The 17402-nt window shown below is 45.4% G+C and overlaps 1 protein-coding gene and 2 non-coding genes across 3 annotated transcripts in view; 2 read left to right on the forward strand and 1 right to left on the reverse strand.

Annotated features, from left to right (window-relative positions):
• The window catches only part of WASF2 (WASP family member 2), a 739282-nt gene that overhangs the window by 57009 nt on the left and 664871 nt on the right, over positions 1-17402 (reverse strand). The gene's annotated exons all lie outside the window — the stretch shown is intronic.
• Positions 7879-7950, forward strand: TRNAE-UUC. The gene has a single exon. It is a non-coding gene; the product is annotated as a tRNA-Glu (tRNA).
• Positions 15840-15911, forward strand: TRNAE-UUC. The gene has a single exon. It is a non-coding gene; the product is annotated as a tRNA-Glu (tRNA).

Here is a 17402-nt window from a genome sequence, read left to right on the forward strand (position 1 = left end):
TCGGCCTGAGGATTATTCTTTTGGGGAAACCCTGCACACTATGAGGAAGCATTTCCATTGGGAGAGCCAGGATTATTCAGAATCCAAGAAAAGGCTTAGACACTTCCTTTTATTGCCTCAGCACAGGCCCCTGGCTATCCCCCCTGTGCTTGATATTGTTGATGATGTTTTTTCTGAATCCAGTCTGTCTCCTGATTCTTTACCTCCTGCACCAGTCAAGCCAGACAGGTACTACAGAGTCCCTTGACTCTCATAAATTTCTTTACAAAAACCCCGCTGCAGACCCAGAAAGAATTTCTCAGGGTCCTAAAGGGGTTAAGGCTTCCACTGCTAAAAATCCTGTCCCCTCTGATAGGGATTCCAGAGCTGTGGACAGATGGGGGAAAAAAGTTTACACTTCTGCTACTTTAGCTGTAAGGGCTTTAAATTGCCAGTTTCACATGCTTAAATATCAACAGTATCTCATGCCATTGTTAAAACAAAAAATGGTTTCAAATACAGAAAGTCCTGACAGTAAGGAAATGCAGGATTTATTGCATGCAATTGAACAAGTGGGAAAGCATACTCTGCAATGTGGTTTTGATTCATTAGAGGCTTCTTGTAGAGCTGCAGTTACAGGCTCTGTTATTCGAAGGCATGCTTGGTTAAAAGAACAAAGTTTACCTGACCATGTTAAAGTAAAATTACTGGATGCTCCACTACAGCATGATACTTTGTTTGGTGTTAAGACAGAAGAAGTGTTAAAGAAAATGGAGGATAAAGCAAAATCAATGCAGACAGTGAAGGCTTTCTTACAGGTTCAACCACCTAGATTTAGCAGAAACTGGCCTTCAAAAAATTGGTCCTTTCCAGTGTCAGACAGGCCACAAAGAGGCAGATACAGAAGCCCAAGAGGCGGATCTCAGCCCCAAGTTCCTAAAGACCTAAACAATGGGGTGCTTCAGCCCCCAAAGGAGGGGAAGACAAATCACAACCTTATAGAAAACAGTCCCAATGATTTCCCTCTACAAATGCCAAGCACTTACCTTTTGGCAGCACCCCTAGGGGAAAGCTAGCACTTTTCTCAAAAAATTGGCACATAATCACCCAGGACCAATGGGTGCTGAATATTGTTTCTCAGGGTTACAGGTTCCATTTCCACATGCTTTCAAAATCAAAAGGTATGCAAGACCTGCCACAAAACCAATGGGCAGAGGCCCAAAAACAGATTGCTGCTCTTATGGACATGGAAGCTATTCAAAGAGTTCCACAGCAAGAACAGGGACAAGGATTTTACTCAAGACTTTTCTTAGTACCAGAAAGGACAAAGCCTGGAGACCAATACTGGACCTGTCAATCCTAATACTTTCCTGGATGTTCCAAAATTCAAAATGTTAACACTACAGCAACTTCTGCCCATGCTGGGCAAGAAGACTTGGATAGTTACGTTGGACCTCAAGGAGGCATACCTGCATATCCCAATCAGACAATCTTGCAGAAGATAACTCAGATTCATAGCAGGCTCAATGCATTACCAATTCTCTGCACTGCCCTTTGGCTTATCTACTGCGCCCAGGGTCTTCACAAAATGCTTGGCACCAGTAATTTCATTTTGCAGACAAAAAGGAATTCAAATATATCCCTACTTGGACAACTGCCTTATTCAAGCAGAGAGCAAGGACATTCTTCTAAAGCATCTGGCGTTTGTAAAAAGATTACTAATTTGCCTAGGGTACAAAGTAAACGGAAAGAAATCAAAACTAGTGCCCTCTCAAGAGATAATATTCCTGGGTGCAAGCTTAAATACAACTGCCCAGATGGCTTATCTCACGCCAGACAAACAAAGGCAACTGACTCATTACTTCCAAATGATGGCAACAAAAACCCAGCTCCCTGCAAGAAAAATTCTGCAGGCCCTGGGCTTCATGGCATCCTGCATTCTACTAATTCCATATGCAAAACTGCATATGAGGAAACTACAGTGGTATCTGAAAAGTGTTTGGACTCAGCATTGTCACAGCCTGGAGACAATCATAACTTTAATTCCCTGCCTACAACAGGAGTTTCGATGGTGGTCCCAGGCCTGTCACCACAACAAGGGACAGCCTTTCACCTTATCCACAGCCAGGCAGACAATAACAATGGATGCATCGGATTATGTCTGGGGGGCACATATGGCAGGAAAATTTATTCAGGGCACGTGACCCAAGGAACAAATGCATCTTCACATCAATCAAAAAGAGATGCTAGCTGTTCAGGATGCCTTGACAGCTTTCAAGGACCTACTACATCCAGAACAACTATTAATAAAGACGGACAATACCACAGTTATGTGGTACATAAACAAGCAAGGGGGCACACATTCTTACCCCCTATGCAGGCAAGCCATGACTTTGTGGAACACATCACTGGCCTATCAAGTACATCTGCAAGCACAATTCCTGCCAGGAACAAAAATTACACTGGCAGACTAACTAAGCAGAAATGTCATGGATCCTCACGAATGGAAACTAAATCCACAGGTGTTCAGCATGATAACGAGGAAATGAGGACGCCCAGACATAGATCTTTTTGCCTCCCCTCACAATTACCAAATACAGAAATTCTGCACAAGAACTCATCACTCTCAAGCATGGAAAGTGGATGCTCTATCAATCAGCTGGAAAGGCTGACAGTCTATGCCTTCCCTCCGATGCCTCTTCTTACCAAGGCGCTCCTAAAAGTCAGACAAGAAAGGCCAAAAATGATCCTGATTGCCCCAGACTGACCACGACAGCACTGGTACTCAATCCTAAAGAACATGTCTCAAGGCCCAGCTTGGCTTCTACCTCAAATTCCTCACCTTCTGACACAGCAAAACAATCAGATTCTGCACAGTCAACTCAAAACCTTAAATCTGGCAGCATGGCAGATAATGTAGCCACTCAGACTGCACCTCTCTCTAAAGCTGTTATGGATGTCATTTTAGAAGCCAGGAGGCCCAGCACTAGGAAATCTTATGCAGAAAAATGTAAGAAATTATGTGCTTGGAACCAGGCACAAGGCCTCGAACCACTTGCCCCTAATATACCTCAGATTTTACAATACCTAACTGAGATGCTGGACAAAGGCCTATCTTTCTCATCTATTAAAATCCATGCCTTTGCCATTTCAGCTCATTACAATACGGACCCTCCTATTTTTTTCACATCCTCTACTACGACAGTATCTCAGAGGGGCTAAAAATATAAGACCCCCAAGGAGAGCACCAGTACCAACTTGGGATCTCAACCTTGTTTTAGAAAAACTCACACTGCCTCCTTTTGAACCAGCCAGCACAGCTGATCTAAAATTCTTATCATGGAAACTGTTCTGCTCCTAGCAATAACTTCAGCAAGAAGAGTTTCAGAGTTACAGGCACTGATGGCTGTGGAACCTTTCATCATTTTCCATCAGGACAGGGTTTCTCTTAGGACAAACCCAGCATTCATGCCAAAAGTGGTCTCCAATGTGGCCTTGAACCTAACCACTCATTTACCTACTTTCTACCCAAATCCCCAGAATAAAGGGGAGAGACTTCTGCACGCTTTGGATATACACAGACCGCTACGATTCTACTTGGACAAAACAAAAGCCTTCAGAAAAACTGAGCAACTGTTTGTAGCCTATGCTGCAGGATCACAAGGAAAGCCTATTACAAAGCAGACAATTTCAAAATGGATAGGACATTGCATCTGCTTCTGTTATGCACAACATGGCAAATCAGTGCCTAAGGGCATTAGGCCTCATTCTACCAGAGCAGCAGCCACTTCAGCAGCTTTTCTCAGAGGAGTACCAACTTTAGACATTTTAGAAGCTGCAACCTGGAGCTCAGTGCACACTTTCACCAAGCACTACCACTTACCTCTCTACTCCAAATCCAGAGCGGGCTTTGCCACTGCAGTTCTGCAGGGCCTGGTAGCCTCTCCCAATCCAATTTAGACCCAGCCACCCAACCTCAGCTTTGGGATTCTACCCAAGTGTAATGACTGCAACAGTGAAACACTATGAACATAGTACAGTTGTGTACCTACCATAAATGCAGACGTTCGAGTGCATTCACTGTTGCAGTCCAGGTTACCCACAAACCATCCCCCTTTTCATTGCTGGGACTTTTCTGTACTTCTCAACTCTATACAACCTATGTGGTGTATTTGCTTGTAGATGAAGGAAATGTTTATAGTAATATATGCATGTTTTTTGGCATATTGTTATCTTTCCAGCCTTTCTATCTGGGGACACCTGACATTTGGGGCAAGAAAAACTGAAGAAAATGGCGTCTGTTGCAACTTTTATACCCCTGGCGCACTGACGTCAGGGAAGAGGCGACAGCAACCGACGCAGGACCAAGACTTTGGAACTCGGGCTGACTGTGGGTCACCTGCCAGCAGGATAACCCCAAGTGTAATGACTGCAACAGTAAATACACTCGAGCATCTACATTTATGGTAGGTACACAACTGTACTTTCTGTGTGAGAAGGTCTACTTGGTGGTAACTTGTGGTGATGGCCTTTGGCTAAACGTAGAAGGGGGAACCAATGGTGTCTTGACCAAAAGGGAGTCACCAGCAAGATTTCTGGCGGATTCTGCCTGATTTTGAACAGGACGTTTGGTATTAGATTAAGGGGGGGGGTGCATATAGGAAAGTACAGTTGTGTACACTTACCATAAATGTAGATGTTAGAGTGTACTCACTGTTGCAGTCATCACCTGTGGGTTATCCCTGCTGTGGTAGCCCACGGTCAGCCCAAATGCCAGAGTCAATGTTTTTGTGCGCTGGCTGCCGTTGCCTGTAGTCTGTCAGGTCATCAGTGCTATAAAGCAAGGTAGCCATCATTACATCAGTTTTTCTTGCCCTAACCGATCAAAAGCACAAGGAAAAAGAGAGAAGTGGTCCTGGTGGCTAAAAAGCCACCTTGTGAAGCTTATGTCCCCCTAGCGGAAAATGTTAAATGGGGGATGGAGGAAAGGAAACTAAGACTGCAACAGTGAATACACTTAAACATCTACATTTATGGTAAATGTACACAACTATTCTATGTTCTTCATGTTTCACTGTTGCAGTCATCACCTGTGGGAGGATTTCCAAAGCCGAGTAAAAGGGTGGAAGGACAGGTGGAGTCCTAGGTACGGGTCAGGAGGCCCTGCAGAATTGAAGAGGCAAACCCTGCCCTAGACTTAGAAAAGAGAGGAAGGTGGTAATGCTTTGTAAAGGCATGGACAAAGGTCCAGGTGGCCGCTTCCAATATGTCCCTGGTAGGTACTCATCAGAGGAAGGCAGTAGAAGTGGAGGTTGCCCTAGTGGAGTGGGCATGGATAGACTTAGGGCTGGGTTTCCCATGCAATCTGTAGCAGAAATGGATACAGTGTGAAATCCATTTGGAAATAGTTTGGAGATGGGTCTCCCCTCTGCCCCTGGGGCAAAGCTTACAAGAAGCTGGTCTGTTTCTCTGAATGGCTTAGTTCGGTCCAGATCGTATCAGAGTTGTCTGTGCACGTCTAGTGAGTGTAGAATTCTTTCCCCCTTGTTTTGAGGGTTGGGAAAGAAGGTGGGAAGGTGTATGGCCTGGTTAAAGGTGACATCAGATACCACCCTGGGCATAAAGGAGGGGTTATTCCTCAAGGAGACTCTGTCTGCATGGAAAATTATTAAGGGCTCGACAGCCGTGAGGGCTTGAAGTTCTGAGACCCTTCTGGCTGAGGTGATAGTTAGTAGGAAGGCAGTCTTCCAAGAGAGGTGTTTCAGTTCTGTTGAAGCACCAGGTTCGAAAGGAGGTAAAGTTAGTTTCTCTAACACATAATTCAAGTCCCAGGGTGGCATTGGAGGCCTTCTGGGAGACCTGATATTAGAAGCCCCTCTGAGGAATTGCTTAATCAAAGGATGAGAGAAAAGGGGTGGGTCTGAATCATAATGGGCAGAGATGGCAGAGGCATGGATTTTAATAGAGGAAAAAGAGAGGCCACTACTGAGCAACTCTATTAGGTAATCCAGGATGAGAGGGATGGAAGTTTGGGAGGTAATGCTCCCTTTTAATTGTTTCCAGGAGCAGCATCTTCTGCATTTTCCTGCATATGATTTTCTTGTGCTGGGCCTTCTGGCCTTTGTGATGACATCCAAGATTTGTTTGCTTAACAGGGACTCCTTGTTAGTTTTTAGTTTACAAGCCATGCTGAAAGTTTTGAGAGTCTGTATGTCTGGATGCAGTACCGTCCCCTTCTCCTGAGTCAAGAGGTCTGACATCAGGAGAAGCAGCTTTGGGGGCTGTAAGGTCAGACTGCATAGCAAGGGGTACCAATGCTGTCTGGGCCAATCTGGAGCAATGAGGATGGCCTTTGGTCACTCCTCTCTTATTTTGATCAGAACCTTGGGAATAAGGGGGAAGAGGAGGGTATGTGTACATAAAGACAGAGCTCCAGGGGAAGGTCAAGGCATCCACCTTCCATGCTGGGAGGTGATACTCCCTGGTACAAAACTTGTGCAGCTGGTGGTTCAGGTGCGAGGCTAACACTTCTGGGGTCCTCCACTCCTGGGTGATTTGCAGAAATATTTCTCTGTGCAGCTGCCATTCGTGGGGGGGGTCCAGTAAGTTTCTGCTTAGGTGGTCCGCCAGGGTGTTGTTGATCCCTGGTAAGTATTGGGCAATTAGGTGAAGCCTCATGGAGGTGGCTGTAAGCCAGAGGCTTGTGGCTAACCTGCACATGGGGTAAGATTGGGTGCTTCCCTGCTTATTGATGTACCACATTACTGTGGTGTTGTCTGTTTTTATAAGAAGGACCCCTGGCCTGAGATGGGGTTGGAAGGAAGTCAGTGCCTTTTGCACTGCCATCATTTCTTTCTGGTTGATGTGCAAGTGAAGTTGCTGGGCATTCTAAAGGCCTTGGGTACACCTGCTTGCTAGGTGAGCACCCCAAGCAATGTCTGAGGCATTGGTGGTGATGGTCTGGCTGGAAGAGCAGAGGATGAAGGGAAAATCCTTGTTCATGGCACAGGCCTCTGCCCAGCAGAGAAATCCGGCCCTTATACAAGGGATCAGAGGAAGAGTGGTCTCTAGGGACTGAGGGTGCTGACACCAAAGGTTCCTTTAAGTATCACTGAAGTTTTCTCATGTAAAGCCTGGCGAGAGGGATGAGAAGAATGCAAGATGCCATGTATCCCAGGGCTTGCAGGGACTTCCTCGCAATGATATGACTTCTGGAAGTCAGCTGGGTGAAGTAGAGAGGCAGGAAGCTCTGCTTTTCTGGGGATAGGAAGGCCATTTGGGTTGCTGTGTCTAGCACAGCTCCCAGGAAAGCAATTTTCCTGGTAGGGCTTTGGTTTGATTTTTTTCTCGTAGATGGTGAACCCTAAGGGAAGATAGGAGTGATTTGACAAAGAAAAGGTCCTGGTGCAACTTTTCATTGCAGTCCACCTGAATGAGGCAGTCGTCCAGGTAAGGACGGTGCCAAGCATTTGGTGAATCTTTTAGGTCTAGTGTCACAAGCCAGGCATTTTGTGTGAGCAAAGCAGGAGCTGCTGGAAGGTTAGCATTCTGAATCTGGGGAGTACCAAGGAGGGGTTCCGTTTGGATAGATCCAGGATGGGGCGCCAAGTGCCCTCTTTTCTGGGAACAAGGAATAGTCTGGAGTAAAAACCTTTTCTTGTTTGATCTGGAGGGACAGGTTCTACTGCCTCTGGGAGATTACAGTTTGGTTGTGTTTTAATGCCTCTGCCCAATGGTTTGGGTGGAGGTCTGGGTACCCTCTTGGAATAAGGAGCTCACTGAAGGAGAATCTGTATCCCTGAGAAATGATTTTTAAGACCCATTGGTCCTTGGTTATAGAGACTCAGTTGTCCTTGAAGAAGGTGAGCCTTCCTCCTAGCTTTTGATGAGTGAGGGCTTTCCCATATGGTCTAGCGGTTAGGATTCTTGGTTTTCACCCAGGCGTCCTGGGTTCGACTCCCGGTGTGGGAATGGGTTGCATTTTTTAGGCTTATAAATGCCCTTGGGCAGATAGCCTAGTATGAACCTATGAACCTATGAAAGGAGGGCAGAGGGGTGAGGGAGAGTCATTGCGAGTGCTTACCATACAAGCTTGGCTTAGAACTACCTGCCTTAGAGACGGACGTGGTCCATTGTTTGCTTCTTTGCTGGCCCTGGGATAGGGGCCTGGATGGCCTTTCCCTACAGGGGTACCTTGGCCCTGACTGCTAGGTGTGGGGAAGGCCCAGTGCTTAGAGGGGAAGTTTCTGCTGAATCTGGGAGGATGAACTTGAAAGAAATCTTTGACTGTCTGCATAGATTTAGCTTTTTCTTCCGTCTTTTTAAGAACCTCTTCTGCTTTGGTGCCAAACAGATTGCCCTTGTTCAAAGGAGCGTCTAGTAATTTTGATTTGACATGGTCTGGCAAGGTCTGCTCCTTAAGCCAAGCATGCTTCCTCAGTACAGAACCAGTAACTGCTGCCCTGCAAGATGCTTCTAGGGAGTCAAAGCCACACTGCAATGTATGCTTGCTGACTCGGCTTGCAGAACGCATAAGCTCTTGTAATTCTTTATTTTCTGCACAGTCTGCAAAGGTAGCTATTTTTTTGCTTAAGTTCCATAATATATTGCTGGTACTTCAGCATGTGAAATTGGCATTTCAAAGCCCTAATGGCGAGAGTTGCAGAAGTATATACTTTCTTACCCCATCTGTCCAAAGCTCTGGAATCCCAGTCCGAAGGGGTGGGATTCTTAGCTGCAGTTGCTTTGATACCTTTAGGCCCCTGGGAGATTACCTCTGGATCAGCAGTAGGATTTCTGATAAGGAATTTGTGAGAATCAGGTACTCTATAGTATCTGGTTTTCTAGGAGCAGGGGTAAAGTATCCGGTGTTAAACTGGATTCCATAAAGACATCATCCACAACATCCAGGACTGGTGGGGATTGCTAAAGGCCTATGTTGTGGCAAATCTAAAAATTCTCAAGAGTCTATTTTTGGACTAAGGATAGTTTTAGCATTCCCAGTGGAAGTGCTCTCAAAGTATGTAAGGTTTCCCCAAAAGAAAAATCATCTGGAGAAGAAGAGGGAATGGATTCCTCTGCATCCGAATCCTCATAAGCAGATAAGGGAATATCTTCATAATCAGATACCTCAGAGTCGTCGGACTCCTGGTCTGTTAAAGCTGCTGGAGGCAGGTCTCTTTCTCTTAGCAGGGGAGGCTGACTTCCTCTAATCATCATAATAAGAAGGTCTTCTGCCATTTTAAGCATTTGATGTTGAGGCAAGGGAGGAGGTGCATGCGCTTTGGTTGTCATTTTGTTTAGACGTAGTGCGTACTCTGCTTTAGAAACTCAGTAGTTTTAGACAGAACTGAAGATGCAAAGAAGTCGTCAGTGACTCGAACATCGGTAGTGCGAAGGACTTCCTCAGAAGCCGGTACCTAAACAGCAGCTCCGGATCCATCCAAGGTACAGACATCCGCCGGTTCTGTAGTCGAAGAACAGTCTTGCGGCATACCGGACTCAGAACAGTTCTCGATAGAGGCCTGCGAATCCATTGAATCGGGCATAAGGGGCTGCGAAAGCACCTCACTGAGTACCAGTGAACTGGCGACTGGCTTAACGGAAGCGTTGTTGGCAGCTTTGAACCTGTGTGGTCTGTCTCGGTCTTTATCCCTATGTTTTTTCAGAGGATCATAGTCAGATGGCTTAACAAAGCCATTCCGGAATACAGAGATCGAGAAAGTACAGTTGTGAACACTTACCATAAATGTAGATGTTCCAGTGTATTCACTGTTGCAGTCATTACATTTGGGCAATCTGCTGGCAGGTTCCCCTCAGTCGGCCTGATTAACAAAGTCTTGGGTCCTGCGTCGGTTGCTGTCCCTTCTTCCATGACGTCAGGTCGTCAGGGGTATAAAACATGCAGCCGACGCCATTACATCGGTTTTTCTTGCTCCAGATGTCAGGTGCCTCCCAAATGGGGAGCAAAATTATATATATATATATATATATATATATATATATATATATATATATATATATATATACACATATATATATACATATATATATATATATATATATATATATATATATATAAAATTTAACACACAAAAAATATATCTCCAAACAAAAGCAAATACACCAAAAACGCTTTTAAGCATAGTAAAAGAAAGGAGAGGTATACTAAGAGAAAAATGGGGCTAGAAGGTGGATAACCAGGACTGCAACAGTGAATACACTCGAATATCTACATTTATGGTAAGTGTACACAACTGTACTATGTTCGTCATATTTCACTGTTGCAGTCATTACATTTGGGTAGATTCCCAAAGATATGGTTGGGAGGATGGATTTATACAGCATTAGGAGCAGCTATAAGGCCGTGCAGGACAGCAGTGGCAAAGCCAGCTCTGGATTTAGAGAAGAGAGGTAAATGGTAATGTTTGGTGAACGTAAGAACTGAGCTCCAGGTAGCAGTTTCTAGAATGTCTCTGGTAGGAACCCCTCTGAGAAAGGCTGCAGAGGTAGATGCAACCCTGGTGGAATGAGATCTGATCCCTTTGGGGATAGGTTTGCCATGGTGCATATAGCAGAAACGAATACAATGGCTTATCCATTTGGAAATCGTCTGCTTTTAAATAGCCTTTCCCTCCGCCCCTGCAGCAAATGCCACCAACAGTTCAGATTTTCTTAGAGATTTTGTTCTAAGTAGAATCTAAGTTGTCTGTATACATCCAATGAATGCAGAATGCGCTCACCCTTGTTCTGTGGATTGGGAAAAAGTTGGCAGATGAATGGTCTGATTAAGAGCCACAGTGGATACCACCTTAGGCATTAAAAATGGATTGGTCCTGAGAGCCACCCTGTCCAGATGAAAAATAATGAAAGGCTCCACTGCCATAAGAGCCTGTAATTCTGAAATCCTTCTAGCTGAAGTGACTGCTAAAAGGAAAGCAGTTTTCCAGGAGAGAAATTTTAGGTCTGCAGTAGCAGCTGGCTCAAAAGGAGGGAGAGTGAGTTTTTCCAAAACAAAACTGAGGTCCCATGCAGGGGTTGGTGCTCTCCTGGGAGGTCTTAAATTTTTGGCCCCTCTGAGATACTGCTTTAGCAGAGGATGAGAGAAGAGGGGAGGGCTCTGTGTTGTAATGAGCTGAAATGGCAGAGGCATAAATTTTTATGGAAGAAAAAGATAGGCCGTTGTGAAGCATCTCAGTTAAGTATTGCAGAATCTTAGGAATATTGGGCATTGCTGTGCTTATTCCTTGCGATTGGTTCCAGGCACAGAATATTTTCCATTTGTCAGCATAAGATTTTTTAGTACTAGACCTTCTAGCCTCCAAAATGACATCCATCACTGGTTTGCTGAGAGATGGCAAGGGTGAAATTAGTTGATTAGCCATGCTGCAAGATTCAAAGTTTGGAGCTGAGTGTGCAGAATTTGGTAGTTCTGCTGAGACAGTAGGTAAGGTGTCTGAGGCAGGTGCCACAATGTGACACATTGCGTAGGAGTGGGTACCAGTGTTGGTGAGGCCAGTCTGGAGCCATCAGAATAATTTTTGGTTTGTCCTGTCTGACTTTTAGCAGAACTTTGGAGAGCAGAGGCAGAGGGGGAAAAGCATAAACTGATAGGTTTTTCCAGGTGAATGATAAGCATCCACTTTCCAAGCTTTTTCTGATAAATTCCTGTGCAGAATTTATCCAACTGATAGTTCTGGGGTGAGGCAAAAAGATTTAAGTCTGGGGTCCCCCATTTGCGTGTCAACATGTTGAAAACTTGTGGTTCCAGTTTCCATTCGTGTGGGTCCATAACATTTCTGCTTAGTTCGTCTGCCAGAGTACTTAGCTTTCCTGGCAGGAATTGAGCTTGCACTTGTATTTGATAGGTCAAGGCAGTCTTCCACAATGCCATGGCTAGTCTGCAAAGGGGGTAGGAATGTGTACCTCCCTGCTTGTTTATGTACCACATAACTGTGGTGTTGTCTGTCTTTATCATTAGTTATCCTGGATGAAGGTAGTCCTTGAAGGCTGTCAGTGCATTCTGTACAGCTAGCATCTCTTTCTGATTGATATGTAGGTGCATTTGATGTGGGCTCCATTTGCCCTGAATGCACTTTCCTGCCAGATGAGCCCCCTAAGCATAGTCTGATGCATCTGTAGTTAGGGTTTGGGTGGCAGGGGGTGGAGTGAATGGCAGTCCCTTGTTTTGGTGGCAGGCCTCTGCCCACCATAGGAACCCTAGTTGCAGGCAAGGTATGATAGGAAATAGAAGTTATGTTCTTACCATAACGTTCCATGTTAGTTGTCTTCTTCTCGCCTTCTTCTTGCTGGATGGGTTCGGAGCCGACCTCGGCTCCGACTCGGCCACTCTAAAAGCTCGAGAGTTGGTTCCACCGCCTCGAGGCTCCCCTTATATCCCACAATGCTAGGCGAGAGTTACCTCAGATCTCGTTTGTAAGCTAACCCCAGCTTATAATAGTAACAGAATAACTGTAAAACAGAGTCCACCTCTAACAACAGGAAGAAAGAAGGGTGACCTACATCCTGAACCAGGAAATATGCATAATAGCATATGTCTAAGAAAGAGGTGGTAGAAAGAGAGGTCACAATCACAACTCCTCTAGGTCTGTCCAGGCCAGGGGAAGGAGGGATGAAGAAGAAGGCGAGAAGAAGACAACTAACATGGAACGTTATGGTAAGAACATAACTTCTATATGTTAAGTTGTCTATCTCGCCTTCATTCTTGCTGGATGGGACCGCGTCCCTAGCACCTTGTCCCGGGTGGCCTAACGGAACAGACTCCTGAGAACAGTGGAACCAAAGTTAGCTCTATGCCTAGAAGCTAAATCCAACTTATAATGAGAAATGAAAGTGTGAGGAGTAGCCCAAGTAGCCGCTGCACAAATGGTGTCGATAGGCAGTCTGTCTTGGAAGGCTAAAGAAGCAGCCAAAGCTCTGGTGGAATGAGCCTTAGGTTTATCAGGCAGCTTTTGATGTCTAATTTCATATACAAGGGAAATCAAAGATGTTAGCCATCTGGATAATGATACCTTTGAAACTGAAAGTCCCTTTCTGCTCTACGCATAGGAGACAAACAGCTGATCAGATTTTCTGAACTGTTTAGTTCTATCCAAGTAGTACCTCAATTGACGGTGAACATCCAGGCAGTGTAATTTTTGTTCAGACCTATTGGAGTATTCTGGAAAAAGACAGGTAGATCAATGCTTTGATTTAGATTTGACGCCGAGACCACTTTAGGCAAAAGGACGGTTAGTTCGTAAGGATACTCTGTCCTTATGAAACAAAAGATAAGGAGGACGACAGCTGAGTGCTTGAAGCTCTGAAACTCTTCTAGCTGATGTAATAGCTACCAGAAAAGAGTTTTCTATGATAATAATTTTAAAGAACAGGAGACTGCACGTTCGGAAAGGGGAAGAATCAAAGAAGCAAGAACTAAATTTAGGTCCCAAGGAGAAGGAGGATTTCTTATAGGAGGTCTGAGAAGAAAAACTCCTTTCAAAAAGGCTTTGCAGAGCTTGTGGGACATTAGGGCAGATTCAGAAATACCCACATGAAAATTAGAAATAGCTGCCAATTGAACTTTAAGTGTAGAGGGAGATGAACCTGCATGGAAGAGTTCAGCTAGAAAATCAAGGACTAGTTGGATGGAAGCAGTGAAAGGATCTATGTCCTTTCCTTGAGCCCAATATGTGAAGCGTTTCCACTTACTCAAATAAATCTTTCGAGTGGAAGATTTATGGGAAGCTATCAAAATATCTCTAACAGAGTGAGATAATTGAGGAAGCCTGGCTAAGGTTGGAACTGGAGGAACCAAGCAGTGAGGTTCAGAGAGGGAGGGAGCGATGAAACTGACCCGACTGATGGAACAAAAGATCTGGAACTAGGTCCAGATTCCACAGTCGCCCCAAGAGAAAACGATGTAGAAAGGGGAACCACACTTGTCGAGGCCAGTAAGGAGCAATGAGGATCAATGAGGCCTTCTGAGCGATAGCTTTCTGTATTACTTGAGAGATCAGTGGGAAAGGAGGAAATGCATGCAGAAGTCCCGGGGCCAAACTTGGACTAGAGCCGCCTCTGCTGGGTTGGCCTGGTAAAGGGAATAGAGGAAATATTCTCTGCACTTGCTGTTTTGGGGAGTAGCAAAAGATCGCAGCAAGGCTGACCCCACTTGAGAAAAATTTCTCTCACTACAGAGTCTTTCAGAGACCACTCGTGAGGCATGAGTATAGCTCTGCTCAACTTGTCCATAATTTGATTGGACTTCCGGGATGTCGTTGCTATCAGAAACCGCTGAGAAGAAATCGCCCATTGCCACAGTCTGAGTGCTTCTCACACAAACCTGGGGTATGATCTGGTTCCGCCTTGTTTGTTGATGTACCACACTACAGACATATTGTCTGTCTGGATTGCAATCGCTCCCAAGGGAAGAGAGTCTTGAAGGGCTTGCAACGCTAAAAGCACTGCTCTCATCTCCAGAACATTTATGTGCAAGTGGCATTCGCTTGGTTGCCATGTGCCCTGACCGTCTCTGCCCTGATAATGCCCCCCCCACCCGATCAGGGAGGCATCCGTTGTCAGAGTAGCAACCGGAGGAGGTGGAACAAAGGGTCTTCCCGACAAGAGCTGAGGGGAAGACATCCACCACATGAGATGATTTTTGCACGCGTGATCATAATGGTGTGAGACATTGGAAGTTGCTGGTATGACCATTGGGTAAAGAGCATCCATTGAAGGATCCGCGATGTGGTATCTGGCTAATGGAAGCAGAGGTATGGCCGCTGCCATAATTCCCAACACCTTCAGAACTAACCTGGCTTTTGATTCTGTTGTTGTTGAAAAGGAGTGATACCAATTTGTGAATGTCTGTTATTCTCTGATGTGTTAGTCTTGCAGACATGTTTATTGTATCTAGATTTGCCTATGTAGGTAATAGTACGACAAGGCGACAAAACAGACTTTCGCAATTTATTGAAATACCCAGCTTTTGACAAACGCGAAAAGTGTAATCTCTGGCCATCAGAAGGAGATGCTTGGTGGGAGCTGTGAGGAGCCAGTCGTCCAAATATGGAAACACCTGGAATCCTTGTCGTCTCAGGTGAGAAGCTACCACTGCCATGCATTTGGTAAACACCCGGGGCAGTGGTGAGGGGGCAACTTTTTCATTCCAGTGCCAAGTCAGCTGGGTGAAGTAGAGACGGCAGGAAGCTCTGCTTTTCTGCTGGGATAGGAAGGCCATTTGGGTTGCTGTGTCTAGCACAGCTCCCAGGAAAGCAATTTTCCTGGTAGGGCTTTGCTTTGATTTTTTCTCAGTAGATGGTGAACCCTAAGGGAAGATAGGAGTGATTTGACAAAGAAAGGTCCTGGTGCAACTTTTCATTGCAGTCCACCTGAATGAGGCAGTCGTCCAGGTAAGGACGGTGCCAAGCATTTGGTGAATCTTTTTAGGTCTAGTGTCACAAGCCAGGCATTTTGTGTGAGCAAAGCAGGAGCTGCTGGAAGGTTAGCATTCTGAATCTGGGGGAGTACCAAGGAGGGGTTCCGTTTGGATAGATCCAGGATGGGGCGTAGTGCCCTCTTTTCTGGGAACAAGGAATAGTCTGGAGTAAAAACCTTTTCTTGTTTGATCTGGAGGGACAGGTTCTACTGCCTCTGGGAGATTACAGTTTGGTTGTGTTTTAATGCCTCTGCCCAATGGTTTGGGTGGAGGTCTGGGTACCCTCTTGGAATAAGGAGCTCACTGAAGGAGAATCTGTATCCCTGAGAAATGATTTTTAAGACCCATTGGTCCTTGGTTATAGAGACTCAGTTGTCCTTGAAGAAGGTGAGCCTTCCTCCTAGCTTTTGATGAGTGAGGGCTTTCCCATATGGTCTAGCGGTTAGGATTCTTGGTTTTCACCCAGGCGTCCTGGGTTCGACTCCCGGTGTGGGAATGGGTTGCATTTTTTAGGCTTATAAATGCCCTTGGGCAGATAGCCTAGTATGAACCTATGAACCTATGAAAGGAGGGCAGAGGGGTGAGGGAGAGTCATTGCGAGTGCTTACCATACAAGCTTGGCTTAGAACTACCTGCCTTAGAGACGGACGTGGTCCATTGTTTGCTTCTTTGCTGGCCCTGGGATAGGGGCCTGGATGGCCTTTCCCTACAGGGGTACCTTGGCCCTGTCTGCTAGGTGTAGGGAAGGCCCAGTGCTTAGAGGGGAAGTTTCTGCTGAATCTGGGAGGATGAACTTGAAAGAAATCTTTGACTGTCTGCATAGATTTAGCTTTTTCTTCCGTCTTTTTAAGAACCTCTTCTGCTTTGGTGCCAAACAGATTGCCCTTGTTCAAAGGAGCATCTAGTAATTTTGATTTGACATGGTCTGGCAAGGTCTGCTCCTTAAGCCAAGCATGCTTCCTCAGTACAGAACCAGTAACTGCTGCCCTGCAAGATGCTTCTAGGGAGTCAAAGCCACACTGCAATGTATGCTTGCTGACTCGGCTTGCAGAACGCATAAGCTCTTGTAATTCTTTATTTTCTGCACAGTCTGCAAAGGTAGCTATTTTTTTGCTTAAGTTCCATAATATATTGCTGGTACTTCGGCATGTGAAACTGGCATTTCAAAGCCCTAATGGCGAGAGTTGCAGAAGTATATACTTTCTTACCCCATCTGTCCAAAGCTCTGGAATCCCAGTCCGAAGGGGTGGGATTCTTAGCTGCAGTTGCTTTGATACCTTTAGGCCCCTGGGAGATTACCTCTGGATCAGCAGTAGGATTTCTGATAAGGAATTTGTGAGAATCAGGTACTCTATAGTATCTGGTTTTCTAGGAGCAGGGGGGTAAAGTATCGGGTGTTAAACTGGATTCCATAAAGACATCATCCACAACATCCAGGACTGGTGGGGATTGCTAAAGGCCTATGTTGTGGCAAATCTAAAAATTCTCAGAGTCTATTTTTGGACTAAGGATAGTTTTAGCATTCCCAGTGGAAGTGCTCTCAAAGTATGTAAGGTTTCCCCAAAAGAAAAATCATCTGGAGAAGAAGAGGGAATGGATTCCTCTGCATCCGAATCCTCATAAGCAGATAAGGGAATATCTTCATAATCAGATACCTCAGAGTCGTCGGACTCCTGGTCTGTTAAAGCTGCTGGAGGCAGGTCTCTTTCTCTTAGCAGGGGAGGCTGACTTCCTCTAATCATCATAATAAGAAGGTCTTCTGCCATTTTAAGCATTTGATGTTGAGGCAAGGGAGGAGGTGCATGCGCTTTGGTTGTCATTTTTAGACGTAGTGCGTACTCTGCTTTAGAAACTCAGTAGTTTTAGACAGAACTGAAGATGCAAAGAAGTCGTCAGTGACTCGAACATCGGTAGTGCGAAGGACTTCCTCAGCCGGTACCTAAACAGCAGCTCGGATCCATCCAAGGTACAGACATCCGCGGTTGTA

The sequence above is a fragment of the Protopterus annectens genome, chromosome 1.part1 (genome assembly GCF_019279795.1).
Source record: "Protopterus annectens isolate FY-2018-M chromosome 1.part1, PAN1.0, whole genome shotgun sequence".
NCBI classification, from domain to species: domain Eukaryota; kingdom Metazoa; phylum Chordata; order Ceratodontiformes; family Protopteridae; genus Protopterus; species Protopterus annectens.